This window comes from Triticum aestivum, chromosome 5A, assembly GCF_018294505.1.
Source record: "Triticum aestivum cultivar Chinese Spring chromosome 5A, IWGSC CS RefSeq v2.1, whole genome shotgun sequence".
Taxonomy (NCBI): domain Eukaryota; kingdom Viridiplantae; phylum Streptophyta; class Magnoliopsida; order Poales; family Poaceae; genus Triticum; species Triticum aestivum.
Window position 1 is genome coordinate 407,655,021 of NC_057806.1, and position 14,687 is coordinate 407,669,707.

Sequence of the window (14,687 nt, forward strand, 5' to 3'; positions counted from 1 at the left end):
CTATGAATAATATTTGAATCTTCTCTAAATTCTTTTATGTATGATTGGTTATCTTTGCAAGTCTCTTCGAATTATCGGTTTGATTTGGCCTACTAGATTGATCTTTCTTGCAATGGGAGGAGTGCTTAGCTTTGGGTTCAATCTTGCGGTGTCCTTTCCCGGTGACAGTAAGGGCAGCAAGGCACGTATTGTATTGTTGCCATCGAGGATAACAAGATGGGGTTTTCTTCATATTGCATGAGTATATCCCTCTACATCATGTCATCTTGCTTAAGGCGTTACTCTGTTTTTAACTTAATACTCTAGATTCATGCTGGATAGCGGTCGATGAGTGGAGTAATAGTAGTAGATGCAGGCAGCAGTCAGTCTACTTGTCTCGGACGTGATGCCTATATACATGATCATACCTAGATATTCTCATAACTATGCTCAATTCTGTCAATTGCTCAACAGTAATTTGTTCACCCATCGTAGAATACTTATGCTCTCGAGAGAAGCCACTAGTGAAACCTATGGCCCCCGGGTCTATCTTTATCATATCAATCTCCTACTACTTAGTTATTTAATTTGCTATTTACTTTGCCTTTATTTTACTTTGCATCTTTATCATAAAAATACCAAAAATATTATCTTATCATATCTATCAGATCTCACTCTCGTAAGTGGCCCTATAGGGATTGACAACCCCAATTTGCGTTGGTTGCGAGGATTTATTTGTTTTGTGCAGGTGCGAGGGACTCGCGTGTAGCCTCCTACTGGATTGATACCTTGGTTCTCAAAAACTGAGGGAAATACTTACACTACTTTTCTGCATCATCCCTTCCTCTTCAGGGAAAACCAACACAGTGCTAAAAGAGGTAGCAGGGAGCCGTGCAAACCCAACATTTGACCCAAGACATGATTCAGAGTTGATGCATATAATGCTATAAGTTCGGGGTGCCGAACTACCATGAAGGTGTTCGGACTTTATTGCCGTGTTATGGGTAAAACAAAGCCCCTGGCATATTAAAGCATATCTAGGTGCACGGATGCCATTTGACAAAAGAATTTCAATAAGAGATAACGGCAGATAAGCGTCATATAAATCCACATGTTGTATTTGAATAATGCGTCAACGCGTATGAGTACATGTAAAGTAATAAAAAGAGAAAGTCACTGCGGAACATACTGAGACCAGGCGGGAAGAAGCTGTGTGCGAATCCGGAGTGCAGTCGGATGGTCATTGAGGGGAATATCTAAGGGTTCCCTTGTGCGTTCGAGCTGTTTCCATATCGTCGGTCCTTACCTGGGCAGAAATGAACCTATAAAGAAAATGCAAGTTGTGTTTGTGTGCCGCAGAGCGATTGAGCCGCAGTATGTGGCATGTCCTGGCTTTCGCCGGAGTGTTTAATTGACCTCTGGACGAGCCGGGCTATCCTACCACGAAGTAGTTCGGAGTCCTTTGGCGGTGCCCGGGAGCTTGGCCATCGACTCAAGGTCCGATTGAAGGGTGCCACTCGTTGCTTCTGTTGTTAAAGCAGCGGTATACTTTTTGGTACCAAGGGGGAGTTCGGCCTTGCCATTAACCGTGATGACGCCATGCGGACCGGGCATCTTGAGCTTACGGTAGGAATAATGTGGCACCGCGTTGAATTGAGATAACGAGGTTCGTCCGAGCAGTGCCTGATAATCACTGCGAAAGGGGATGATGTCAAAGATTAACTCTTCGGCACGGTAATTGCCCGGTGATCCGAAGACTACCTCAAGGGCGATGGAGCCTGTACAGCTGGCCTCCACACCTGGTATAATACCTTTAAAGGTGGCTTTAGTGGGCTTGATCATCAAATGATCGATGCCCATCTTTTGCACTATGTCCTGGTAAAGTAGGTTTAGACTGCTGCCTCCGTCCATAAGGACTCGTGTGAGGTGGAACCCGTCAATTATTGGGTCGAGGACTTGTGCGGCTGAATTGCCCAAATTGGTATTAACCGGACGATCCATGGAGTTGAAGGTGATCAGCCCTAGTTTATATTGTGGGGCGACTGGTTCCGTTAAGTCGACATCCCTAAGGGTGCGCATCCGGTCTGGGTTGGGAGTGTGGGTGGCGTTTACCACGTTCACCGTTTGGATTTGCGGGGGAAATTTCTATTGCCCTCCTGTATTCGGTGATCTGGGATCCTCGTCGCCATCATTGCTTTGACACCCCTTCTCCTTGTTTTCGGCACCTGACCTAACGGCTTGTTTGAAGACCCAGCATTCTCTATTGGTATGAATAGCTGGTGTTCCTGGGGTGCCATGAATTTGGCATGGACAGTCGAGTATGCGGTCCAGACTGGACGGGCCCGAATTATCATTTTTGACTGTCCTTTTTCACTGACCGGACTTAGAGCCACTAAATCAGGGTTTGTCGTTGCTATCTCTGGCCTCTGATGTGCCAGGATTGCTTGTTGTGTTGTTGCTACGGGCCAACCAGCTATCCTCGCCCGTGCAAAAGTGGGTCATGAGTGTCGCAAGGGCTGTCATAGATTTTGGCTTCTCTTGGCCGAGATGTCGGGCAAGCCACTCGTCACGGATGTTATGTTTAAAGGCCGCTAGGGCTTCGGCATCCGGACAGTCGACAATTTGGTTCTTTTTAGTTAGGAATCGAGTCCAGAATTTCCTGGCTAACTCTCTGGGTTGTTGGGTTATGTGACTTAAATCATCAGCATCCGGTGGTCGCACATAAGTGCCCTAGAAGTTATCCAGGAATGCTTCTGCCAGGTTCTCCCAACTTCTGATGGAGTTTGCCGGCAAGCTATTCAGCCCATGCCGAGCCGGCCCTTTGAGTTTTAGTGGGAGATACTTGATGGCGTGCACATCATCCCTGCGGTCCATGTGAATGTGGAGGAAGAAATCCTCTATCCATACCGCGGGGTCTGTAGTACCATCATATGATTCAGTATTCACGGGTTTAAACCCTTCTGGGAATTCATGGTCCATTACTTCATCAGTGAAGCATAGGGGTGTGTGGCGCCTCTATACCGGGCTACATCGCGACGTAGTTCAAATAAGTCTTGTCTGCTGTATTCGGCCCGGCCGGATTTGCTTTTAGTATATCCGGCGTGATGGTCGCCGTCACGTGTTGGGGCGCTCCCCCGTGATCCGTAGATCGATCTTGTATGTCCTGCTTTGTTTTCCAAGACGTCTCGCAGGTCCTGTGTGTAGCCCCGGTCCTTGGTGTTTTTGTTTGACTGGCGACGGGGTGCGGGCTGGACTTCGGGCTGATGTGCCGCTTTGTCTCGGCCACGAGGTGGCCTGTCAGCCGCATGATATGTTGGTAGTGTAGGCTTTAATGCTTCCTCGAGTTGGGGTAGCAACCTGCGCTTTGGGTAACTTTTGGTTGGGCGCTCGAGTTCGTATTCCTCGGCTGCCAGGACCTCGGTCCATCTATCCGCTAGCAGATCTTGATCAGCTTGAAGCTGCTGCTGCTTTTTCTTCAGGCTTTTTGCTGTGGATATAAGCCGGCGCTTCAAGCGCTCCTGCTCGACGGGATCCTCAGGCACGATGAATTCTTCATCACCGAGGCTCACCTCGTCTTCGAGGGGCATGTAATTGTCATCCTCTGATTCTCCGTCTGTCGCCTATTCCTTAGGGCTGGCTTGCCCATCCTCCCGCTTGAAGCCTGGCTGGAGGGGATTGTCTTCGTCTTCGGCATTATTCGCAGTGTTATTGTCTCTTGTGCCGGTATCACTGTTTTTGCTATGGCGGGGCTTAGAGCGGCGTCGATGACGCCGGTGCTTAGATTGCTTCTCGAGGGGATTATCCTTTGTTGCCTTATTGCCATCGCTTTCTTTGGGGGGTGTCCACCATATATATATATATATATCATATGATGAGGTGGTTGTCCAGCGCCCTGTGGGCGGTGGTTCCTATTCTTCTCCTGCATCGTCGTCCATACCGTCGATGCCTTCGGAGCTGAAATCAAGCATGTCGGTTAAGTCGTCGACAGTGGCTATTAAGTGGGTGGTGGGTGGGGAACAAATTTCGTCGTCCGCTTCCAACTCAAGCCGGACATAGTTCGGCCAAGGGTCTCCTAACAAGGAGAGAGACCTCAATGAATTTAGCATGTCGCCCAAGGGTGAGTGCTGAACGATATCTGCGGAGGTAAACTCCACGATCGGTGCCCAATCAGATTCGATAGGCACAGACGCAAGCGGTTCGGAGCCTGTTGCCGGGGACGAATCCACGGGTCCGATGACACAGGTCTCATAGGAGGTGAAGTCGGTATTCGGCTCTATCGCCGCTGAGTGTGCGGCCTCCGTGGTGGGGTCCATCCACCCATCCTCGGATGGCACGATTTGCTCCGGGTTAAGGGCCGAAGTAGCCGCGGGTGTGATTTCCCGAACACCGTCCGACGGCAGGGCTAAGTCATGCTCGTCGTGACTGTGTGGCGCACCTGACATGGCCTCGAATCCATTGAAGATCAAGTCTCCGCGGATGTCGGGAGTGTAGTTCAAGCTTTCAAATTTGACCTGATGGCCAGGGGTGTAGCTATCGATCTGCTCTAGATGGCCAAGCGAGTTGGCCCGCAGTATGAAGCCGCCGAATACGAAGATCTGTCCGGGGAGAAAAACCACACCCTGGATCGCATCGTTGCCGATGATCGAAGGAGCCATCAAGCCTTTATCATGACGGCACAGTGGAACTCTCAATGAAAGCATCAACGTCGGTGTCAAAACTGGCGGATCTCGGGTAGGGGGTCCCGAACTGTGCATCTAAGGCTGATGGTAACAGGCGGCGGGGGACACAATGTTTACCCAGGTTCGGGCCCTCTCGATGGAGGTAATACCCTACTTCCAGCTTGATTGATCTTGATGATATGAGTATTACAAGAGTTGATCTACCACGAGATCGTAGAGGCTAAACCCTAGAAGCTAGCCTATGATTATGATTGTTGTCGTCCTACGGACTAAACGCTCCAGTTTATATAGACATCGAAGGGGGCTAGGGTTCCACAGAGTCGGTTACAGACAAGGAGATCTACATATTCGAATCGCCAAGCTTGCCTTCCACGCAAAGGAGAGTCCCACCCGGACACGGGACGAAGCCTTCAATCTTGTATCTTCATAGTCCAATAGTCTGGCCAAAGTATATAGTCCAGCTGTCCGAGGACCCCTTAATCCAGGACTCCCTCACCCCCACCCTCGTCGACGCCCCAGGACTCTTCTGGTCCAACTCTTTTACTCCGGGGTCTTCTTTTGGTCCATAAAAAATCGTCAAAAATTGGCACGTCAATTGGACTCCGTTTGATATTCCTTTTCTGTAAAACTCAAAAACAAGGAAAAACAGAAACTGGCACTGGGCTCTAGGTTAATAGATTAGTCCAAAAAATCATATAAAATAGCATGTAAATGCATATAAAACATCCAAGGTTGATAATATAATAGCATGGAACAATCAAAAATTATAGATACGTTGGAGACGTATCTAGCATCCCCAAGCTTAATTCATGCTCGTCCTCGAGTAGGTAAATGATAAAAACAGAATTTTTGATGTGGAATGCTACCTAACATATTTATCCAAGTAATTCTCTTTATTATGGCAAGAATATTCAGATCCGAAAGATTCAAGACAAAAGTTTAATATTGATATAAAAATAATAATACTTCAAGCATACTAACAAAGTAATCATATCTTCTCAAAATAACATGGCCAAAGAAAGCTATCCCTACAAAACCATAAGCGGAAGCGTTATGACAACGCGGTTGATGTAGTCGTACGTCTTCACGATCGACTGATCCTAGTACCAAAAGTACGACACCTCCGCGATCTGCACACGTTTGGCTCGGCGACGTCCCCCAAACTCACGATCCAGCAAAGTGTCCAGGGAGAGCTTCGTCAGCACGACAGCGTGATGACGGTGATGATGATGCTGCCGGAACAGGGCTTCGCCTAAGCATCGCTACGATATGACTGAGGTGGATTATGGTAGAGGGAGCACCGCACACGGCTAAGAGATCAATGATCAACTTGTGTGTTGATGTCTACTACACAACCTTCTTCTTGTAGACGTTGTTGGGCCTCCAAGTGCAGAAGTTTGTAGGACAGTAGCAAATTTCCCTCAAGTGGATGACCTAAGGTTTATCAATCCGTAGGAGGCGTATGATGAAGATGGTCTCTCTCAAGCAACCCTGCAACCAAATAACAAAGAGTCTCTTGTGTCCCCAACACACCCAATACAATGGTAAATTGTATAGGTGCACTAGTTCGGCGAAGAGATGGTGATACAAGTGCAATATGGATAGTAGATAGAGGTATTTGTAATCTGAAATTATAAAAACAGCAAGGTAACTAATGATAAAAGTGAGCGTAAACGGTATTGCAATGCTAGGAAACAAGGCCTAGGGTTCATACTTTCACTAGTGCAAGTCCTCTCAACAATAATAACATAATTGGATCACATAACTATCCCTCAACATGCAACAAAGAGTCACTCCAAAGTCACTAATAGCGGAGAATGAACGAAGATATTATGGTAGGGTATGAAACCACCTCAAAGTTATTCTTTCCAATCAATCTATTGGGCTATTCCAATAAGTGTCACAAACAGCCCTAGAGTTCGTACTAGAATAACACCTTAAGACACAAATCAACCAAAACCCTAATGTCACCTAGATACTCCAATGTCACCTCAAGTATCCGTGGGTATGGTTATACGATATGCATCACACAATCTCAGATTCATCTATTCAACCAACACATAGTACCTCAAAGAGTGCCCCAAAGTTTGTACCGGAGAATCACGAAGAAAACATGTGCCAACCCCTATGCATAGGTTCATGGGCGGAACCCACAAGTTGATCACCAAAACATACATCAAGTGAATCACGTGGTATCCCGTTGTCACCACAGACACGCACGGCAAGACATACATCAAGTGTTCTCAAATCTTTAAAGACTCAATCCGATAAGATAACTTCAAAGGGGAAACTCAACCCATTACAAGAGAGTAGAGGGGGGAGAAAACATCATAGGATCCAACTATAATAAGAAAGCTCGCGATACATCAACATCGTGCCAAATCAAGAACACGAGAGAGAGAGAGAGAGAGAGATCAAACACATAGCTACTGGTACATACCCTCAGCCCCGAGGGAGAACTATTCCCTCCTCGTCATGGAGAGCATCGGGGTGATGAAGATGGCCACCGGAGAGGGATTGCCCCCTCCGACAGGGTGCCGGAATGGGTCTAGATTTGTTTTCGGTGGCTACGGAGGCTTCTGGCGGCGGAACTCCCGATCTACTGTGCACTCTGTTGTTTTTAGGCTATATGGAGATATATAGGCGGAACAGGTACGTCAGGGGAGCCCCGAGGGGCCCATGAGGGTGGAGGGCACGCTTAAAGGGGGTGGGCGCGCCCCCCTACCTCATGGCCTCCTCGAAGGTCCCCTAACATGCACTCCAAGTCTTCTAGGCTTCTTTCCTTCCAAAAATGAGTTCCGTGAAGTTTCAGGTCAATTGGACTCTGTTTGATTTTCCTTTTCTTTGAAACCCTAAAACAAGGTAAAAACAGAAACTGGCACTGGGCTCTGGATTAATAGGTTAGTCCCAAAAAATGATATAAAAGTGTATAATAAAGCCCATAAACATCCAAAATAGAAGATAATATAGCATGGAGCAATAAAAAATTATAGATACGTTGGAGACGTATCATGTGTCTATGGGGTGCACCCCTCCCCCATATATAAAGGAGTGGAGGAGGGGGAGGGCTAGCCATCTACTATGGTGCGCCCTGGGGAGTCCTACTCCCACCGGGAGTAGGATTCCCCCCCCCCCCTTCCATGTAGTAGGAGTAGGAGAGAAGGAAAGGGAAGAGAGAAGAGAAGGAAGGAGGGGGCGCTGCCCCTCCCCCTAGTCCAATTAGGACTAGGCCTTGGGGGGCACGCGGCCTGCCCTAGGCAGCCCCTCCCTCTCTCCCCTAAAGCCCATTAGGGCCCATATACTCCCCGGGGGGGTTCCGGTAACCCCCGATACTCTGGTTAATGCCCGAACTTACCCGGAACCATTCCGATGTCCAAACATAGTCATCCAATATATCGATCTTTATGTCTCAACCATTTCGAGACTCCTCGTCATGTCCGCGATCATATCCGGGACTCCGAACAACCTTCGGTACATCAAAACATATAAACTCATAATATCGATCGTCACCGAACATTAAGCGTGCGGACCCTACAGGTTCGAGAACTATGTAGACATGACAGAGACACGTCTCTGGTCACTAACCAATAGCGGAACCTGGATGTTCATATTGGATCCCACATATTCTACGAAGATCTTTATTGGTCAAACCGCATAACGATATACGTTGTCCCCTTTGTCATCGGTATGTTACTTGCCCGAGATTTGATCGTCGGTATCTCAATACCTAGTTCAATCTCGTTATTGGCAAGTCTCTTTACTCATTCCGTAATGCTACATCCCGTAACTAACTCATTAGTCACATTGCTTGCAAGGCTTATATTGATGTGCATTACCGATAGGGCCCGGAGATACCTCTCCGACAATCCGAGTGACAAATCCTAATCTCGATCTATGCCAACTCAACAAACACCATCAGAAACACCTGTAGAGCACCCTTATAATCACCCAGTTACGTTGTGACGATTGGTAGCACACAAAGTGTTCCTCCGGTATTCAGGAGTTGCATGATCTCATAGTCATAGGAACATGTATAAGTTATGGAGAAAGCAATAGCAACAAACTAAACGATCATCATGCTAAGCTAACGGTTGGGTCAAGTCAATCACATCATTCTCTAATGATGTGATCCCGTTAATCAAATGACAACTCATGTCTATGGTGAGGAAACATAACCATCATTGATTCAACGAGCTGGTTAAGTAGAGGCATACTAGTGACATCCTGTTTGTCTATGTATTCACACATGTACTAAGTTCCCGGTTAATACAATTCTAGCATGAATAATAAACATTTATCATGATATAAGGAAATATAAATAACAACTTTATTATTGCTTCTAGGGCATATTTACTTCAATAAGGGAGCTGAAGAAAAAATTGCATGGAGTAATGTTTCTGAACAATAATAAAACGTAACATAATCTCCTAGAAACGAATCAATCTAGGAAAGCACAATAAAACCCTCGGAAGATGTTTTAACTACACCCAAACTGAACATGTAGCCTTTGCATGCACAATATGAGTGAACTATGTAGTGCTAATAACAGAGGTTATTTTTTCCTTTCTGTTTATATATGCGAACTATGTATGGGTTTCTGCAGTTTCCATTAAAAAATCCTTTCGATAGCACATGCCTAAGCATCTTATGGAAGGACAGAAGTGGTTAAAGCACATGTCCAAGCTGTCAAACTATCTATTAGAAGTGAGCATTCAGATGTTCAATTGATACTCATACATGGAGGGACAGAAGTGGCTAAAGCACGCAAATGTTAGATCTAATGGAGAGCGGTGTTTTGGTGCCTCCTTTTATTAATAATATATATTTCAATATTGCACATTTGACAAAGAAGATATATAAGTAAGTACCGATCATTCATTGGTTCCCAATTAAAACAATTAACTGCTTTAGTGAGTAGCAAAATTGTATTAGGAAAGAACTGCACAAATGAATCCCAAGCACTCCCCTAATAAATATCATAAGGTCTGTTGGGAGCTTAATTTGTAACCATGTAATATTTAACAATTTCGGGTTGGGAGCTTAATTTGTAACATGTAATATGTACTCCCTCTGTAAAGAAATATAAGAGCTTTTAGATCACTATATGTTCTAAAAGGTCTTATATTTGTTTACATAGGGAGTAACAATTAGCATTTTGGTAAGTTCTGTTGCAAGATATCTATCCAAGTAGATCTATTGATAAGTACTCCCTCTGTAAGCAAATTTGTTTACATGGGAAGTATCATTTATCATGCAGTCCCTATTATTTGATATTGTTACCACGGATCTTTATTTCAATCTACACACACACAACTTTCTGTGTAAAATACGAAAATTTTGGTTTCTGCCAAAATAATTAGACAAAACAAGATACCAATTATAGGCACCATATTGATGTCTGTGACATGTTGATCCACAAAATTAATTAGCTCAAAGTTATCTCTGGCATGCGATGGTGAAGTTAGAAAACTCAGTACACAACATTCGTGGACAGTAGGACAGAAATATAACCTAGGAAGCTAATTGAGATGAGGACAACCAGGTTGGCAGCAGCAACAGACGAGTAGGCTGGGTGGCATTAGAAGGGGCGAACTTGAGTGTCTGTGGTGTCAATCCTTCTGTGGTCGCCGCACTTAGAGAAGGTGGTGGTGCTATGGTGAGTAGCCGATCGCATCGCCATGGCATTCCTATCGGCGCGATGGTGTGCACTCCTTGGCACTAGGAATCAGTTGGGACGGCCTCGTCATGGAGATTGACGGCATGACATCGCGACTATGCTTGCGCAGCTCAGCTGGGGTAGAAGACCGGGCTCGACGATGAGTGTCGTCCCTCCTTGCCACGCCCCAGAACTGTGTCCTAGGTCGTCCAACCCACATATGAACGAGTCGGCTACGTGGACGACACTAACGGAGAGCTAATATCCCTACTGCACCTCCCGGTAAAATCTCGTTGCCCTTGATGCCAGACCGGCGGATGCGTGGGCTCGGTGCCGAGGCGACAACATGAGAGGTTGTCGGGGAGAAAAGGAGGCGGGAAGAAGAGGGGGTGGGTGACGCCATGGAGGGGAGGAGAGGCAACAGGGAGATGAGAGTGTGAGCTTTGCCTTGGCGTGAAGCGGAGGTGTCGGGGAAAGATGGTGGCGACAACGCTATGGTGGGGAGATGAGATGTGGGAGCGCCCGATGGCTGGCTGGCTGTGTGAGGAGAGTGGGAGGCGGTTATGGGGTGAGTGAGTGAGAGGAGTGGACTTTTTTCCTTCAAGAAAAGGAGAAATGAGTAGTTGCTATGAGGTGACATAAGTGTCACATAGCCTAGCAAATCATTTTTAGAGAGAAGACCATCCAAGTGACCTATAGGTAGCCTACAATTTATTTCTTACGAATATCGGGATGCGAATCACATGGCATTATGCAAATGAAGCTAAAGTTCATTGCTTACGAATATCGGGATGCGAATCACATGGTATTATGCAAATGAAGCTAAAGACAACATCCCGCACATTATTGTACGCAAGTAAATGTTAGTTTGTAATAGAAAAATAATTGATCATTGCCCTCCATGTACACATCGTTCGGTTAGATTTTTATGAACTTACATCGCAAGTGAAGTGGACTTCAATTGCTTTTTGATTGCTATGGGTTATCACTTCTATACATGTATTATGCGTATATATGTAATAGGAAAAAAATCTATGACCCATTGCAACGCGCGGGCATTCTACTAGTATTATTAAGAATCCAAAATCCAACAACCAAACAACATCGACTGGAAAAAGTGAAAATAAAACTTGAGGGAACATGCCTCGCAATAGTAACTCCACCAGATAGCCACTAACCTTATGATACAAGATGAAATCAAAACGAAACATATACAACTCCTAGGTTACGCCTTCAAGAAGGAACCGCCACACGTGCGACGACTCCAACATAAGGTTGAACTCTGGATTCTCATCCCTGAAGCCAAGCTTCAATCCACCACCTTCAGCTACGCGACGACATAGCCTGATCGGTAATCTTGTGTTTCCACCGGAGTGCATAAAGTCATCGTTGAAGCTGTGTGTACCATCATCCCTTATCCGGCGACCAATGCCTTGATAACCGAATACCTATAGAGAAGAAAATAGAAGACAGACGTCCCATACCGACTGCCTCTCGCCATTGTCGCACCACCTTCAATCTAGCAGCAACAGGCTACACATGACACCTCCATCAAAGACACCATGCAACATGCGCTGGTAGCAGGCATGACTTGACACCTCCACATGAGACATCGTGTGTGGCATCCGTCGGAGGCTTCGCCTGTCGGCGACAGGCACTGCCCGGCGACTCCAAAAGAGACGCATGCCTCACCTATCAAGCCACATTGAACCCGATCTATTGATGGATGGGATTCCCATACTGCCGCCTGCCTCAGAGAGGCCATCACCACCTCGAGATCCAGACTCCCAGTCGCCCACACAACCATGGAGTCCACTATTGTCGAAGAAGAGGGGTCGCCACCCCGATTCTATGCACCATAGGGACCCTCCCCCATTGTGCCAGCCGCTGTTGTCGCCCATATAACGGCAACCGCCGGCACGATCCCGCATCAAGCGTCGTCGATGCCGGAGGAAGCTCCGCCCGCCATGTGCGTCCTGCGGTTACCTCGAAAGCGGGATCCCCATATCCGCTGCCACAAGGAGCCCGTCATCCTCAATGGAGAGGATGCCGCCACCGCCATGACCGCAGTTGCTGCTTCGGGGATCATGCTTCGCCTATCAGCCACATTCCCTCCCGACCCGCTCTTCCCATGAAGCCGCTAGAGCAGCACCGAGCCAGCGGGATGGACGATCGCAAGAGGATGAACTCGTGTCACCTGTCCCTCCAGACAGCTGGGCTAGAGCCAAGATCCTTGTCGTCCCCGTCACCGCCGGCACCCGGGCTTAGCTGTGCACGTTTCTGGAGACAACAAGGGGGAAGATAAGGGGGAGGGCGGCGACCGGGAAGCTAGGGTCCCCCGCCCCCATCGCCCTAGAGGTGGCGAGACGAGGGAGGACGTCAACGTCAATGTGGATGCCTACCTATCCTTTAAGGAACTTTTGTGCTCCTTTTTTTTATGCAGAATCACCCATGAATCCAACAAAGAGTATAAGGTGAATATCATATTAACATGATTTGAAGGAAAAATACGTTGAAAATAGGATTTGTTCCTTGTTTTCTAAATAACCCAAATCAGAGAAGCAGCACCAATAGAAATCACCACCCTATCTATGCTAGTACAAGATTGCAGCCAGTTTTAACATAGATCCAAGAATGATGAAGGCAAATTGGGATCCCCTAACGCTCCATAAATACCAAAACATTTGTGCTGAGAATTGTCTGAAATCTATGTGAAGCCGGGCGCGGGTCTTTTTCGGTAAATTTGTTTGAAATCTATCTTATGCGTTGTACTCTCAAGGGATGTCAGTTGAGCCGAGTTCGGCACTTATGTTAGGGGAAGGACGTCATGGCTAGCATTGTTAGATTGCGGAATGATATCTGCATCATCCACCAAATTGGCTAGTATGACACTAGGGGGGTCACCGTCTCGAATACAAGAATTCTTATCATGAAAACTAAACTGAATGCCCTTCAAAAAAGAAAACTAAACTGAACTGTAGGTCATGAGACACACTATTCTCTTTGTCTTCTAGTACAATGCATATTGCTGACATTCCCAATTTATTCTTCTTCTTCTTTTTTGTGCGGGGACCCAATTTCTGAAGCCAAGTTAACACATTACGCATAGATAGCTGCTGCCATGTCTCACCATTGAGTTTCTCCGGTGCGAAAATGGACAACCTTCATGGCGTCAGATTGTGCCTCGACCTGATGAAATCCCATAGTATTTGCCGACCATCTCCCATCTCCCATCAGTAAAGCTTCAACAGCGGTGCCATAGATAAGCGCATCGGCCTGCCAGAAACTGCCCCTAGTACAAAGTTGCGATCTAGCTGCTGCTATAATAATCACCACAGTTGTTCCACGTAGCAGGCCGCATCCACATTCAGTTTGTGCCCTAAACTCCGTCACATCGGCTGAAATAATTAGCTTCTCTGATCGCTCCAAATTTTCATCACGACAGATGAAACGGAACGCGGGAGATTTTTTTCCATTTTCCCGTCGAAATAGAGCCGTAACCCTTCTCTCTGACACCGAAACTACTCTGTGTACGATGCCTTCTCGTCGTACAACAGTACGACCAGACTGGGATCATCTCTAAATACTAAGGCCCGCAAACTGAATCATCTATAATTGTCTCTAATCGTATGGAGTGTTGGACACGAATTTATCGTACGTATAGCAAGGTTCCTCTCACACTGCTCGAGTGCTAGACTGGACTGACCAGTCGTCATCCTCTTCATTCTTCACCCCTCGGCGTACGATACCCAGTCCGAGCATCTCACATCAACTCCACCGTGCGACCTCATCCTGTCTAGCCCCGTCCATTTAGAGTAAAACGGACAAATGAGGCGGCCCAGCACGCGACGGCCCAAACCCATCTGATCCGTTTCGTGTCTGCGTCGACCCATTTCGAGCATATGCGTCTGATTTGGGTCGCGGCGGACACCAAACGGACGCTTCGAACGTCCGGGTCGGGGCCGCGTGACAGGTGGCCATCTACCTTCTAGCCGTCCACATCAATGCGCACGCGCGGGCGGCCCCGCCCGTCATCCGCCCAAGAAAACGGTCGCGGTCCTTCTTAAATGAGACCCGTGGACCGGTCGTTGTCCACACTGCCCCACTCCATCCCGCAGCCTCATCGAAACCCGACAACCCCACACCCTTAAACCCTAGCCTTGAGCTCGCCGGCCGGCCGCCCGCGGCCATGGGGCTATGGAACTACGGCCGCAAAGGTAAGCACGACCACGAGGTTGGCTCCTCGTAGGGGCGCCGCCGCAACTCCGTGAAGAAGGAGCCCGCATCCCCATCGCCACCGCGTCGGGCCCCCGTGCCCCCGCATTCTCCATCGCGCCCACGGCCGTCGGCGAGCGTGACCGGCACTACATCGA